General features: G+C 46.2%; 1 protein-coding gene across 7 annotated transcripts in view; it reads right to left on the bottom strand.

The window, feature by feature from the left end:
* FOXN3 (forkhead box N3) overlaps positions 1 to 16,941 on the bottom strand; it is a 380,637-nt gene that overhangs the window by 158,076 nt on the left and 205,620 nt on the right. The gene's annotated exons all lie outside the window — the stretch shown is intronic.

The following is a 16,941-nucleotide window of genomic DNA, read 5'->3' as shown; positions in this document are numbered from 1 at the left end:
AGGCCCACTGACCTGGCAGCAGGCCAATGGGCAGTCACTATTCTGCCCGCATGCTTTCAAGTGACCGAATGTACCCAAGCTGTTTGATAAGGTCGTTTGTAAATATTTACTGATTTGGAGAGAAAAGAAGTCAAATTACATAAACCCGCACCCACCCCATGCTTGCAGCCAAGGGACTGACTCTCTTCTTTTCAGAACTATTGTAGGACAGGAACACTGAGAAAGCAAACAATAAAACTGTTTAACTCTTGGGGGGGAGGGGAATAAACTCCCAAGAAAATCCCTTAGAAGGAAAACAAAACAAAACAAAAAAATAGTAAGTTATTCCTAAAATCTTTAAAGAGGCTTTTAAAAATTTGTATTTCAGTCATGAGTTCACCCCGTAGTTTACTTACAAACTGATTCACAGAACCCATTAACATTCTTCACTGTCACAACATCAGTGAGCGCCAGAACCCGAATTAACTCTTTCTGGGGCCCTGAGTAGAGAGAATTGCTCCAAAAGCCAAGATCCCCACTGGCTGGGGCCTCTGATGCACCCCAGCCTCCACCCTAGCCTCCACCCCCGGGGCGCACAGGCCTGAGCCCAAACACAGCTCCCAGTCAGGCCAACCTGCCTAAGCAGAACACCAACGTTCCAGTTTAACCATCTGGATGTGTAAAAACGTGAAAAATGTCAACTTTGAAAAATTCCATGTCCTTATGTGGCCTTTCCTTTCATGCATACATTTCCAAGCCCGGAATAGTTGAGGGGCACTGCTGAGACACTCTCAGGAAAGCAGGCAGGCCACCAAATGAGCTGCGGGGACCCACCGGTTCTTTCCTTCGGGAAATAGATGCAAACCGCACTTTATAGAAGAGGTGTGGGGGAGGACAGGGCAGACCAGCAACGACCAGATTCAGATAACATGAAACAAACCATAAAAGCTGGTAACTCCTTGGTGTGTGTGTGTTGGGGCTGGGCGGGGGTGGGTCCTGGCCTGACTCCACCAAAGGTTCCCCATGGAGCCTTTCAGATCTACTTGAACACAAGGCCCCTAACCAGCTACCTGGAGGGCCAGGGCCCACAAGCCACCCAAACACTTCTGCAAGATTATCTCAGTTCTGGGAACCTAAGGGCTTTGTTTTCAAGGTGGCTTTCAGGGTGGGGCTGTCTAATCTTACAGGGAATAAAAATATGACAAAGACATGAAGGACAATTGACCCTCTTAGGCAAATAACAGTAAGCCAAGAATGTGGTTTCTCCAAATCCTGGCCTAAGTATCTTTTTTTTTTTTTTTAAAGATTTTATTTATTTATCTGAGAGAGAGAATGGGAGACAGAGAGCATGAGAGGGGAAGGGTCAAAGGGAGAAGCAGACCCCCTGCTGAGCAGGGGGCCCGATGTGGGACTCGATCCCGGGACTCCAGAATCATGACCTGAGCCGAAGGCAGTTGCTTAACCAACTGAGCCACCCAGGCGCCCCAGTATCTTTTTTATTATACTACATTACTATTTACGAACTAAGTGGAAAAAAAACCACAATTGGGGGGATGGGTTGCAAGGTAACCGATGCAGATGCAAGAGGCAGGGGTGGGGGTTACAGTTAAGAACCAGGAATTCTGGAGCCATCGAGATGTTTCCTGTGTGGTCCTGGGTAAATCATGGTCCCCAGAAAGTCTTGGCTTCCTCGTTGGCAAAATAAAGACCCCCTAAGGGATGGGTGTGGGGCCCCAGCAAAGGCATGATGTCACATGCCTACCCATACTCAAGAAATGGTGGATGAAGTCCTGAACCTCTCCTTTCTGACAGAAGAAAGGGAGCAAAGCTGGCTATCCAATGCCTTTCACTAAATCAAATCTGAGGGGCGCCTGGGTGGCTCAGTCGGTTAAGTGTCTGACTCGATTTCGCCTCAGGTCATGATCTCGGGGTTGTGGGATGGAGCTCAGCGTAGGGCTCATGTGCTGGGCGTGGCGTGTGCTTGGAATTCTCTCTCTCCCTCTCTCTCTGCCCCACCCCCTAAAAAATAAATAAATAAAACAAAATCTTTAAAAACCAATCAATCAATCAAATCTGATTTTCCCAAGGCCATCCATCATAAAAGAAACACCAAGTTTGGAGAGTGGCAGTGGGAGGAGCCTCCAGAAAACTCACAGGTACTGTTGGTCCTGGCTTAGCAAGTCCACTGTGGGGAGCTTTTCTACTTTCTATGACGCCCGCTTTATTTCCATGCATACTCCCGCCCGCCCCCCGCCCCCCACCCCCCGCCCACTCCATGTGCTCGCCATCATAACTTCTCCCGTGCCACTTCCGACTCACAGCAGCCTCGCCGCTCGCTGCTCCAAGTTTTCTTTCGCCCAGGCCTTCACACAGTGATCACTAAGCCGAGGTTCAATTTCGAACTGGTCGGCACATATTTACAACAGCCATTCACTGCAGACACTTGCCCAGGCTTCAGGTCATAAAGATTCCCACCTTGATCGGTTCTGCATTTCATCGGGAGAGAGATCTGGAACTGCTGATAGGTTTTTGCAGACCAGACACGAATTTCAAAATCTCATACTTAGGGGCGCCTGGGTGGCTCAATCGGTTAAGCATCTGCCTTTGGCTCAGGTCATGATCCCAGGGTCCTGGGATGAGTCCCGCCTCAGGCTCCCTGCTCAGCAGAAAGTCTGCTTCTCCCTCTCCCTCTGCCCCCACCCGGCTTGCACTCTCTCGTACGCTCTCTCTCAAATAAATAAAATCTTAAAAAAAAAAACAAAACATAAAAAAACCTCATACTTAGAATTTCCAAAGAGAGAAAAATAAACACAAAAAGCATCTTCAGGACACAGCCGCAGGGACACTGTCATCTGCCTACCCCTCCAATGACCGTACAGAACTTGAAAGGAACAGAAAGAGCCTGGCCACTGCATCTCATCTGCAAGTGTCCTCCTTGGTCTCATGGAACAGCATAGAAGAATAAAAAGGCCGACTTGAAAAAAATTTTAATGGAAATATGCACAGAGAGAATACTCAAGTTTCTTAGGACAGGAAAAATTACATTTAATGCCCCTCACCCGGGAAAGGCAGCTGTAATTTGATTATAGTTGTGTAATAAGTTCAGAGTCAGGGCTTTTATAGAAATTTCTGCATCTCATCTGAAGAATAGGGATTTTTTTTTTCCTGTGACAACTGTGGGGGCCATGCATCATTAAATGTTTAGGAATTCAAAATAATAAGGAAAGAAAGATCTTCATTCAGAGACACATTTCTGTGTGCAGATATTCTTTAAGATGACATTTATACATATACATGTATATAAAGATCAAAATGTGTCTCTGAATGAAGATCTTTCTCACACACACACATATAGCTTGAAAAAACCAACGTGAAAAGGAGAGGAATAAGAGAAATAAATTGAGTAGAAGATATGGATGAGGCCAAGTTCTGTGTTTTAATTAAAAAGCACCTGGAGAATAATAGACAGCTCCTTGTTAGCAATAAAAAACATGAGTACACAAGAGGAAGCCTATATTGTAGAAAGAACTGATTAGTCGGGAAGGTTAAAAAAAAAAAAAAAACGGAGATAAAACAACAACTAAATTAAGTCTTAAATCTAACTTGTAACGGTAACATTTTTTCCTGAGACGGTTCTAGCGCGTGAATCTCTCCCATCCCCGCACACAGCACCTCCGCCATCAGCCTGCCGTATGTAGGGGTCTTCGTTGGGGGGCTCTGCATAAGGCTTGTGAATTCCTGAGGACGAGTACCAAATTTTAAAGATGACTTTCAAACTGTGGGCTATCGCGTTAATGGGTCATGAAATCAAAGTCACAGGGCACAGCCAGCACGGTTTTCGTGGAACAGAACAGACTCACATAGACTAGAACGCACAACATCGTACTGGAGTGGCATTTTGTGAATGTGCGTGTGCGTACACACGTATGTGGGTGCACACTGGATCACAAAGAAACATACACTTTGTATGTGGATTCTGGGTCAAGGACGGGTGGTACACGCTGGTCTAGGACAATGGTTTCCTCCCCCAACCCCATCACTTCTGAGGGATAAAGCCCATTTCCAGCACCATGATGCCCCACGCTGGGGGAACGGGGCTGATGAGGCAGGACCCAGGTCAAAATGGAGTGGGGAGCTGGGTATGTGTTCTTGGTGCACGATCTGAAATGATTCTTCTCGATGTTTCTGATCTGCCATTTCTGAGGGTGCTTCCAACACCACCTACCCTTGTTCATTCCCTCCTCCATATGGTCCCCCCGACATGCCAGGCACCATGCGGGCGGCGCTAGTGAATACAAAACAATACAAGAAGGTGCTGCTCTCCTGAAGCTTGGATTCTAGAGAGGGAAGAAGACAGCAAGTAAGTAAGCAAAGAAATAAATAAGCAAGATCCTACAGACTGGAATGCCTGCCGTGAAGGAAATAATGATTCATGAGTTAGAAGGCAGGGACCTGCCGCCATAGGAATAAATGGTTTGGAAGCGGCAAGAGGACCTGCGGAGGTCCGTTAAGAGCTGATGCCACAGTCCAGGCTTGAGGTGACCAGCTGGCAGCAGGAGGAGGAGGAAGAAGGGCAGCTTCAGGATGTATTCTGAACCAACTGGACCCGGCAATGGATTGGAAGTGACAGGTAAAGAAGAAAGATGAAGAATGGTTTGGTTTGAGCAACTAACTAGGTCAAAGACTGGGGAGTGGTGGAGGAAGTTCAGTGCTCATCTGAACATATAACCTTCGAGATATCTATGAATTAACAACCGCCGATCAAGGTACTTAAACGACCTTCCTAGACATACACCCCCTCTTCCCTCCACTGTAGGCTCGCTGACCCCCACCTTTATAGCAGAAGCTCAGGGATGCAGATAGGTGGATCTAAGGTGGGCTGGCTTTGGAGGTTTAACATCAACTGATTCTTCAACAGGTGGGGTTGGTCAACCTCTTCTTAAAGGGTCAGTGTACATATTTTACTCATGGAGGGCAATGTGATCTTTGTTGACCTTCCACAGGCATGAAGGACAGACATGCTGTGCTTCCAGAATACCTGATTTACAAAAACACAGCCCATCATTAGCTGCCCCCCGCCCCACGGCTCAATAACTTGAACCTGGGGTTCGGACTCAAAGCGCTTGTAGTTCTGGGAACCTAAAACAGGTACGGGGTCTTCAGGGGCTAACAGAGTTGGGCTGGTCCTGTGGGATTGGGGAGGGGGTACCGATGATGACCTAAGTCAAGTGCTTCAAGGCAGAAAAAGGGGACGAGTGGGGGACGGAAGAGGAGGAGGTACAGATGGAATTAGTAAGCCCATCAGTATTAAGAATACATACCCTTTGAGCTGCACCTCACTAGGTAGGTCTCTGGGTCTCAATTTTCTCCTCTATAAATTAGGTGGTCAGACTAAATCATACCGCAGACTAAATCAAACCATATGCTTTGAGAATGTGTTGCTAGATTTATTAATGTATGTGGGCCTTCATTTCTCCATCTCCTTCCCAGTGTCCCACTCACCGTTCATCAAAAGACACTTGTAGCTTTTATAGATTGGCTGGCGGGGGGGGGAGGCAAAGTTGACATTTTTCATCAAGTTGCCATTCTAACCCAACATACAGAAAGTTTTCCCAGGATCTGGAGGGCGGGCTTAAAATCTTCTGGAAAGAGCTCCTCCTACAGGCCCCCACTGCCTTCCTGCCTTCCCACCTCCCACCCCGGTGGGCTCCTCCTCTACTCAGGAGCTGGCTCCTGCTCAGGCTCCCCAGGGTCAAGTTGACCTAAAGGAAGGAGAAAGGGAGGCCGGCAGGGAGGGCTGGGGGAGGGGCCGGCAGGTGCTAATACCCCCATGGTGGCAGGTTCCTTCCTTCCCCAGAAAACCCATCCTCGGCCCCTAGACCAGGCTGAATCGGGACTTCCAACAGGTCACAAACCCACTCCAACTTCCCTGGGCCTAACAAAAGAATGCCCCTTGGGTCTTGTTCTGAAGCAGGTCATTTAACACTTGTTGCCATGACACACCATGACACAGAGACAGGGTCCACTTTTTCAGGCATGGGACCTCAAGAGGAAGACAAACAATAAGCAACTCTGAAAGACTGCGCAAGCTGACCAAAGGGCTACGGGACAACAGAGGACAGAGATGAGCTGTGCAGGGGAGGAAAGTGTTAACACTGTACACACACACACACACACACACACACACACACACACTCAGCCAGCCCCTCCTGCGGACCCACTCAATGCCCACACCCCCTGTGCAGGGCAGCGCCCCCCCCTCCCCCCCCCGCTGGCTGGAACGTGCAACCTCTTAGGGACAGTTCTCACCAGCCCCTTCCCTCCAAGCACCCCCCACCCCAGTCTCGCTCCCTTGCGTTCACGCTTCCCGGGCCTATCAAGATGGTGAAGGGCATGAGAGGGGCCAGATGCAATGCCAGGGCTTTCCTGGGGAACATTCCAGAATGCATCCCACACATGGCTCCCAAGCAACAAAGGGCTTGACCTACATGGTTCTGGTCTACACGGCTACCCGGCTGTGTTACTGGAAATAAACCACTTCTCTTAGACTGGCAGCTTCTTCACCTCTGTATTAGATGTAATACTATCTTTTCTGAGTCATGTCAGGCTTACATGTGGTCAGGCACAGAATGCACCTAACACTGTACCCAGCACGTAAAAGGCGTTTAATCAATTCAGTTCTCCTCTCTGTCAAAGGAAGTCACAGGAGAAGCTGGGAAATACTAGAAAGAGAGAGAGAGAGAACAGAGAAAAGTTATGCTAACAAATGACAATGACCTTGTACCTCACCAAAATGCTTGGCAAGTGAGTGATTCCTAAAGGCCCCTTTTGTTCTAAAATTCTGTCATTTATAATGTAAAGACATCAAGGGGGATTTTTGAATTTTAAATATTAAGAAAATGATCTGAGGAAGTAGCCAAGTACATGAAAGAGAGAGAGAAGGAGAAAGAACAAAACTGATCACAAAGAATTTTTATCTAGATAGATCATTGTTCATTTCCCACAACAAAACAGACAATTACTCCAGAAAAAAGATTTTAAAAAAAGAAGTCATGTCAGGCACTTGGATTTCCCTAACAACTTTGTGGTGTGGCCCTGTTTTTATTGCCCCACTGTGCTCTCCCCATTCCTCTCTCTTTTTTCCCCCCAAAAGGAGGAGGGATGAAAAGAGAGAAATTACACCCCTGGTCCAGACAAAAGTTTCACTCAAGACCCCAACCCGTGTGCCTCAGTCTCTCTCCATCCTGGGGAGGGGCCCCTGCAGGCAGTGAGGCCCATGCCAGCCCGTTAGCATCAGGAGCTAGAAACACAGCCCCTGAACAAGGTGTCCTCTGAATATCAGATATGGAAATCACCCCCAATTCTGCAACTGTCTTGCTAATATTTTATAGACATGTTCCAAAAGATGGAAATGATTAAGACATCACTTACACAATATTCAGAGACGTGAGCTGTGTGGTGGTTCTAGCACCCCACAGCTCTGTCAGGGGCGCACCTTGGCTATCTCGTAACCACCCCCCTTCCTTCATGAGCATCCATGGATGAAGGACAAGGGAATGCAGCAGGGACAGGTGGGCAAGCACCGTTTGTAGGCACAGGGTAAATGCTTCATCTGCAGTGGAGACGCTGAGCAGGCTATGTGCGTGTTAGTCACCGCAGGAAAATCAATCCTGTCTTTGCATTCACACCAAAATAAAACCAAAATCAACCCAAGATTTGCCTTAAAACCAAATTAATCTCTAGGAAAAACCAGGTGTGGCGAAGGGAGTGGACACTGCTAAAGGAAACCCGTTCATCAGAGTTTCTCAGAGGTCCACTTTGCAGGAATCTGTCCTCAGTTCATTCGCGACTTGGGCATTTGCTATTCGATGCAGTCGGTTTGCTCTCCTGCCCTCCACCACCCATCAGTCCGATTTCACTGGGGCGGCGCTGGGGGCAAACCTGGAGTGTGTCCACCCACAAAGGCATATTTACGGATAGATACTGTCAAACTCTACACTGGTGATCTCTAATAAAGAAAAGAGAACACGCACACCCACACAGATGCACACACAGAACACCCCCCGCCCCGTCGTGCTCTATATCAGAAGGCCAAACAACTGGCATCTGCAAAATCACCGCTTTTATCCAACTAAATCTTGGGATTCTTACAAATTCGTTTCACCCATCTAGATGTCCTTTGGGGATGGTTAGAAGATAAGGGTTAACTATTCTCCCGGATCTGCAAGCTCACCATGTTACCTGGGCAGGCTGAGAAGGAGTATGGGCACAGAGAGGTTTAAAAAACTTTCAGGGCGCCTGGGTGGCTCAGTTGGTTAAGCGACTGCCTTCGGCTCAGGTCATGATCCTGGAGTCCCGGGATCGAGTCCCACGTCGGGCTCCCTGCTCAGCAGGGAGTCTGCCTCTCTCTCTGACCCTCTCCCCTCTCATGCTCTCTATCTCATTCTCTCTCTCAAATAAATAAATAAAATCTTAAAAAACAAAAAACAAAAAACAAAAAAAAAACTTTCAAGCACTTGTAAAACACACAGGAAGTGTAAGAAGCTGGTTTTTTATACACTTTAATGACAGCCAGGCTACAGCACTTCCAAGAGGTGAATTCAAATGAATTCCAGATACTGTGTGCTCTCCCTGACACACCCAATATATGGATAAGTAAATTCTTCATGACCGTCTAACTGCTAACAACTTTATTATAGAAACAAAGATATGCAAATGTAGGCTTTATTTGTCATCTGATATGAAACAAGAATGTACAGTGATGTGATGAAGTTGTCCAAGATGTGGATATATTCCTTTTTATAATTTTTTAATAATAGTTGTTCGTATCGTACCCGCAATCTTAAAATAAAAATTGCATAAGCAAATGACAAAGAGGACACATGGTAGAATAAAAAGACATATATCAGACTGCCTTTTCACTTTCTGAAGTTTAAAAGGCAAACTTTATCTATTAAAGCTAATAGATACCAAGGGAGGTAAATTTACCCTTTATCACATTGACAGAAATAGAAACTCAAGTTATTTTAAAAGTTCAAGACCCAGGGGCTCCTGGGTGGCTCAGTCGGTTGAGCGTCACACTCTTGATTTTGGCTCATGGTCTCAAGGTTGTGGGATGGAGCCCCACGTCGGGCTCCAAGCTCTGCACTCAGTGAGTGCAGAGTCTGCTTGTTCCTTTCCCTCCACTGCTCACTCCCCAGCTCTCTAAAATAAATAAATAAATAAAATCTTAAAAAAAAAAAAAAAAAAAAAACCGTTCAAGACCCAGTAAAGGACTTTGATCAACAGACAATTTGAAGTGCGGAGGGGAAGGATGACAGCCAGCTCTAGTTTTGGAGTGAGCTTGCACTCTTTCCAGTACCTCTACTTTCTTTAAAGTGATTCAGATGCTGCAAATGATAACTGACACAATAATGTTTTGTGGAGAGTAATAAAGGCACATGTGGGTCTGACAGACAGAGACACCCTCGGCTGGATTACATCTGGCCCACCTAGTGCCACTTTATCTGCTCGTTGTCAGTAGTTACTCATCTATTTTTAAATGTTCCAATATGATCTTATCTAATTGGCACATATAATTTGATCACCTTACTTCCATAACTAAAAGCTGTTGAATGTACCTGGCTAGGTAAAAGTTACAGTTACGGGGCGGGGGGGTGGTTGTACTGGGTTTGAACTTGACAGTGATGACCTTTTATTTTAAAAAGACAATCGTAAGAACCCTCTCTCTCAGGAAAACAGGCTCCCTGGGTTACTGGTTTGTTTGTATGTTTGCTTTGTAAGAGGTGGTCATTGGCCGCGGCCCCAAAACCGTCACCAGTCTCCCTCATGGTCCACACAAGCGGCCCGTGCTGGGGTTCCGAGGCTGGGAATCCAGCTTTTGGCGGCAGCATCTTGCTACAACCAACTCGGCCCCCTTGGAGGGAGAGATTGCCTTTCCAGCACCTTTCAATTTCAGTACGGGTATACCAGTAACAGAGGCAATCCTTTCAACAAATGGTCTGACGTGGTGACATTTGCAGCAGAGACAAAGGTGAAATCAGCCCCAACCCAGGTGGGAGAAGTGACAAGGAGCAATGACACTGTGCTAGTCGGGATACGGACGGAGCCTGCGGGAGCAGAGGGCAAGGCCAAAGGTGTTGGGGGTGGGGGAGGGGTGTCAGGAAGCCCGCCGGTAAGAAGAGGTAAATCCAGAATTCCAAAGGAACTGAGGCCTCCCAGCGCCCCAGGCAAAGCCTCAGGAGCAGGAGAATGAACTAATCCTGTGATCAGCACTGAGGTAAACATTTAAGAGAACAGAATCTACCCAAAAAGACAAGCTGACCCGGACCCTAGGAATCATGTGAAACCACATGAAAACGGTGGCGAAGGCTGAGCGACCTGACCCGCAGCTGCCTAGAGCCAGGGCACGAGGGTGTCTAAACCCTCCCCCTTGGCCTCACACAGAGTGTCCTCGAGGCCAATTTCAGAGTCCTGCCAAGCCAAATCACACTGGTCCTCCACCTCATCATCGTATCTTCCTGACAAACTGTGTTCCCGTGAGGTTCTACAGAAGGTGGGAGCTGCCAACCTCCGTATCTGCAAACCTATGCAGACCGCTGAGTTTCAGTGATACTTCGATGTGTGTCACCTGGAAGGGCCAGTGTCCAAACTGAGCCCTGCTCACTCTGGGGATTCATTTGGGCTACCAGCACAGTGATCCCCCCAAGAACGGTACAGGGCCGTAAGGGCACCTGTGAGTGCACACTTCTCAGCTCGCCTGAGAACTCAACTACAACCTGAGGCACAGGACACAAAACACAGCCCTCCAGAGATTGAACCAGAAGCTCATCAGGTTAATAACTGACAATTACACAAGGCGACATGATAGCAAATGAGAGAGAAAGTCGGCCAAGGGTTAGGAGTTACCTGATTACGCTGCATAAGGGGAACATCTCCGGTTTAACAAACACTGTACACAGCACGTTTCATTGGAGAGTGTAAAAGTACTCTCTGACCACCACTTCATGAGTCCTGAAAGGGATCTCAGTAAGGGCACCTGTAGCCAGTATTCTGGACCTCCCCGCAGGCAGGGGGAAGGGGGGATCTGAACGCTAGGTGCCCTGATACCAGCCTCAGACCATGCCACAATGATCCGTTCAGGTTCCCCGAAACAGCCAGCCCTTGATTATCCGTGGAAATTTTACACACGGAAAGATTTAATTCACTCAGTATACTGCTGAGTCACTTGGCCTAAATATCAGTCTAACCTGGAACTCAGGGTACCCTGGAACATCTGAAGAGTGGTGGTGATGGTAGTGATAGGAGCAACAGGAACAACCATTAACGTTAACTGACAACCCGAACAGGTGCCAAGCTCTACCCCAAGCATTTTTCGTGCATATTTAATTCTCCCAACAACCCTAGAACGGAGGGAGCGGTAGGACCCTACAGGTAAGGAAGTTAAGGTTCAGACAGGTTAACTAACTTGCCTCGGGTCAAATGCAAGCAGTCTGACTCAGGAACCTATACGCCTCCCCACCAAAAGGAGAGTCTGCTACAAACATCACCTCGTACGTAGGCAGTGGCAATAAAACCCTATCACACGCTCTTAAGTGAAGCCAAATGATCTGGGGACCATCTACTGTAGTAAGTAATATACATCCTTTAATAGGTGTGCACGCACACAAATGCTTTCTGATACACACACATTTTAATCATTCATGTCAGAGGAGAAATAAAGTCAAAAGTTACCAGTCCTATTATTATGACTTTATATTTGTGTTGTTGGTACGTGACCATCAGCAGACAAAACACCTTTCCGTTTGTATAGCAAATTTCAAAAACAATCAATCACTCAGATGGCCCTGAACAACTCCATGAAGGAATCTGAGGTTAAGTCCGTTTATAGCCAAGAAAACAGGCTCCAAAAAGACAGGGGCTTGCCCCAGACCAGAATCGGCAAGAGCCAGAGCCAGGATTCATGCCTCAGTTTCCAGAGCTGCCTCCATCTTTCCACCAAACCATGACACTTCCATGAGAAAATCCAGCCCGCTGGCCATGTTTTCAAATCTGTGCATATGGTTCAAAGAGTTCCAACATCTGCACCAAGACCCATGGAATCCCACAAAGTGGGACCACTTGTGTATGTTTGTGCAAATGTTTACATTCCCTCCCCCAGGTGGGACCCAGGGTCTCTGAATTCACCTGGCAGGAAGGAGATTCTTAAAATCATGTGCTACTTTAGAGAAGTTTTTGGAGGGAGTAAGGAGAGAAAGGGCTTTTGCTTTGGCAGACATATTCTAAAATGGGCGAGAGAAAGCTAAGCTCCCTAACATTGTGTCACTGGAATCATCCACACACATCTAAGAGTGTGTTTGTTGGCGGAACAAACACAGCCCCAGATCACACTCAACTTCTGGGGTTGGGATCACATGGCCTGTGGGATCTACACACCACACTGAGGACGCGGTTTACATTTCTGATGAGTTATGTTCTTACAAGTACATATTATGTACACTGTCATCAACCTTTCATTTATTTATTTTTTAACACTGTATTTATCTAACCCCGTGGGGTTCGAACTCATGACCCTGACATCAAGAGTCGCATGCGCGCTCTTCCGACTGAGCTGGCCAGGCGCCCTGTCATCCATCTTTTAAGACAACAGAAAGAAATGTTGTGCTTGGGGGGTTTCAACTGTGCAGCCTTTCCCCAAAATGACGACAAAACAGTGCACCTGCTTCGGGGGGGACTTTCTACCCTCATGTGGCAGCCCTGAGGCCAGCTTCCAGCCTGCAGGGCATCCTGGATGGCAAGCTTACTCGGACCCTTTCAGCCGTGCTGCACCCACGTGGGAGCCCCTAGGGGCCACCCCGCTCGCAGACGCTTCACACAGGCAAGGAGAGCGTGTGGGGACGCGGAGTGCTCGGGGTGGCCAGCTCCGCCTCCTGCATTCAGAGGTGGCCCCCCGAGCAAGGTGGGCTCTTCTTTGGGAGCGATCTCCCCTGATTTTGTACCGTCTTCCAGTGATGGGAAAGTAGTTATCAAATGCTGGAAAATGAAGACTATCAGAACCTAGCTGAAACGGGTCTGGGACTCCATTTAGGTATTTTTGGTTTCTTTGGGCGTTTTAACTTAAAGAAAGATCCTTGGATGTTAAAATACCTTCCACAGTGATCCACCCGGTCATCAGTTGCCCTGCTGCTCTCGGGCACTGGCCAGGACTACGCTCACGCATGCGCTATAGGTATTCAGGGCACGTGCTGGTCCTCCGCATCCTACATTCTGTCTCTCAGGATGCTGGATGTACTCATCCGCCCCAGAGCCCCTCACGCTGTTCCCGGTCCCAGGAGACAGACGTGCAAACACACGGACAGGCTCCCCTGCCTACTGACTTCCGATCTGGCCCCACCAAGAGGCGGCACAAGTAAGGTAAGTGAAGGGTGGAAGGAGGATGAGGGCAGGATTTACTCCCCTGGCCCCTAAGGCCACATCCCTACGGAGGGGCCCATAACCCCAGCTCCTTTCTCCTCCAGGTCCAGGCACTTGCCCCTTTCCTTCCCGCCTTCAGAACTAGGGGGGAGGAAAGTTCCCGGGTGGAGGTAGCCATCGCCCCGCCCCCCGGGGGGGGTGTTGCCATGCATCCTCCTAACTGGTTCCTCATACATCCCTGTCCAGTGCTGTCAAACCAGCCCTTTATTAAATGCTCCTCAGTTACTTCGGTCAGAGTGTGCCAAGTGTCTCCTGCCAGGACGATGACTGGCAAAATGAAAACCAAAATCGATCACCCTAGAATTTCACTCTTGGAATCTACATGCCACAATATGCCGAAATCATAGAGGATGGGGGGGGGCTGGGGGGAGGGGCACCAACACTTCCCTGATAATTTACTATACTGTTTACCTTGAGAGACCAGAATTCATCTTCCTAAAAGTGGAATAAGCTTTCAAACATGAAAAGTCGATCACGGCATTCAAAAAGTACGTTGTTACTGAAAATATTCTCCGTAGACTTCCTTTAAAAGCGCACTGTCAGTGATGACTATTATGTTCCAGTCACTTTAACTGTGCATCAAAATTGCAAATAGGACAACAGCGTCAGTAAAGTTTCCAGTTTTAGAACAGCCGAGTGAAACTACATCTTATCTAAGACACTTCGGAGTACACAGTAACTACATTCAATTATTATAACAGTAACACAGAATCAAAATTTCTAAGAATTTAAGACCTAACATCATGAAGACTATCAGTGTTTTGTACCAGGTCAAGATGACCTACAGGAAATTAAAACATAAACTGAAGTTTCAAATTTAAAAACTATGAGCTGTCTCATGGGGCAGAGGAGAGGGATGGCCAACAAACCTACAAGATGCAAGAAATAAAAAAAAAAAAAACCACTGCTAACAAGCACTGACATTCTTTAATCACTGAGGAATCATCATTATCCACAATGTTAAAAACAAAATAGAAAAGGGATTTTAACAAATTAAATATAAATCATGTGTTACCCATACCTATTTTTTAAAACACTGAAGTGTGTTTCACCCAGGGCTCTGTGAGGAACAAGTCTATATGACTTCACCTCAAGCCAAATAATCATGTGAAAGCTCATCATGGTTTTACCAGAGATCTGGGTTCCAACAGCAGGGTGTTAGTTTGCTTTCCCAGGGCTCAGCCTGTTGCTACAGGTCCTAGAGTTACAGCACTTTAGAAATTTTGCAACAAGTATGAAGGGAGGGAGCACATAAACAATGTCTTTTTCGTGGGAAACCAGGAAGAGATTCAGGTACAAAAGCCCCAGGCTTCTCCTTGTAGCTTTCTTTCCTACACAGCACACAGCAAAGGTACAAGTTTACACTTATTTGTGAGATTATCTGATTAATATCTACCTCCCCTTGCTCATATGTAAACTCTATGAAGGTAGGGGCTATTCCCTTCTTTGCTCATGACCTCTTGCTAACAAAGGTACGCCATACCTTCGATGGTACGATGGAGAGTAAGAAGTTTAAGACTTTGCTAAATATATTTTTTCATAGAATGTTGACTCTAGAACTAAGAAATGTTTTACTATTCAAAAGAAAAATCCAATCAAAAGGAGAACAATACAAATAAAAATCACGAGATATGACAATATGCCCCCTGGAATGGCTAAAATGAAAAACACTGACAATACTAAGCGCTGGTCCAGATGTGAAGCTACAGACTTGTGGGGACGGGTGTAACCTAGCACAACCACTTTAGAGAACAGTCCAGCATTTTCGTATAAAATTACATATACGCTTATCACAGGAGTCTACGATCCCACACCTAGATATTTATTTACCCAAGAGAAATGAATTCATATATCCACACAAAGACTTGTACAAGAATGTTCAAAGCGGCTTTATTCATAACACCTAAAAACTGCAAAGTATCCAAAATCCACCAGCCACTGACTGGATAAACAAATCATATCTCCATAAAATGGAACACTACTCAGCAAAAAAAAGGAATGAATTATTGATACAAACAACATTTAGGATTCTCAAAAACATTATGCTGAGTGAAAGAAGTCAGAAATAAAAGTATACTCGTCTGTGATTTCACTACTAGGAAATTCTAGAAAAGGTGAAACTGAGAAAGTACATCAGTGGTTGTTTGAGGATTCGGGTGGAGGGCGAGAAGACTGACTCAAAAGGGGCACAGGGAAACTGTAGTGATGAAGATGTCCCGGTGGTCACTCCAGCAGCTGTTCACAAAGATGTATACATACTAGCATATACTTTCAGTGGGGGCAGTTTATTATAAATTAAATTGTGCCTCAATAAAGTTGACTTCTTAGAAAAGAGCATGTAAGTTTAAATTTTTTTTAAAAAAGCAAAAGAAAGGGGTTCCTGGGTGGTTCAGTGGGCTAAGCTTCTGCCTTTGGCTCAGGTCATGATCACCAGGAGTCAGGCTCCCTGCTAGCGGGGAGTCTGCTTCTCCCTCTGCCCCTCCCCCCACTCCTGCTCCCTCCCTCTCTCTCACTCAAATAAATAAATAAAATCTTTAAAATAAAAAATTTTTAAAAATTAAAAAGCGGGGCACCTGGATGACTCAGTCGTTGAGTGTCTGCCTTCAGCTCAGGTCATGATCCCAGGGTCCTGGGATCGAGCCCCGCATCAGGCTCCTTGCTCAGCAGAGAGTCTGCTTCTCCCTCCCCCACTCCCCGTGCTTGTGTTCCCCCTTTCACTGTCTCTCTCAATGTCAAATAAATAAATAAAATCTTTAAAAAAAAAAATAAAAAACAAGCAAAATAATCTAACTGGAGGATCAAGTTGGCAACATTATCTTTACAGGGAAAAGGATTCTTTCACAGGGCTTTTGAACTCAATACTGACTGCCCATTCTAGCAGAATGTATGCAAAAGACAAAATGAAATAGGAAGAAATACCACATTTCGATCTGACTTATATTAATAGTAACAATATAATTGTGAAACTATTTTATGTATCTTAGAGAATAAAGCAAAAGGTGAACGTGTTAATAGCATTCACAGTATTAGAAGCCAAGGAAAGAGCTATGAATACAAAATCAAAGATTTTAAGGAAAACCCCAATATTGTTAGATGTGGTTTGGAAATATCAATAAGCTTGTTATTCTGTTTTTTTCTTAGTTCTGTCCACTGAAAGCCCTGAAAATGATAACACCCCAGCCACAATGAACACACCAGCATCCAGGTTCGGTTCCTAAATACCATTCGCCTCTAAAAGGAATCAGAGCTTTTTGGGGAAATGGATGAATCCGTGTCTGGAAATGGAAAATTTAAGCTAAACCGAGGACGTTTCTGTGCAAGAAAGCAAGAAGTGCTCAGAGACTAAAAGGGACACGTTCAAAGGACATGAAAGGCAGCCTGAAAGGGGTCATACTGGCCAAATATGGGATAATTTGAGCATCAAAACAATGACTGTAATTGATTATAAAACACTGACTAAATAAAAACCTGAGTCCACAATGATACTCA

Source organism: Leptonychotes weddellii, chromosome 9 (assembly GCF_054177405.1).
Source record: "Leptonychotes weddellii isolate Sample4059 chromosome 9, ASM5417740v2, whole genome shotgun sequence".
Taxonomy (NCBI): Eukaryota; Metazoa; Chordata; class Mammalia; order Carnivora; family Phocidae; genus Leptonychotes; species Leptonychotes weddellii.
This window is presented reverse-complemented; position numbering and strand designations above follow the sequence as displayed.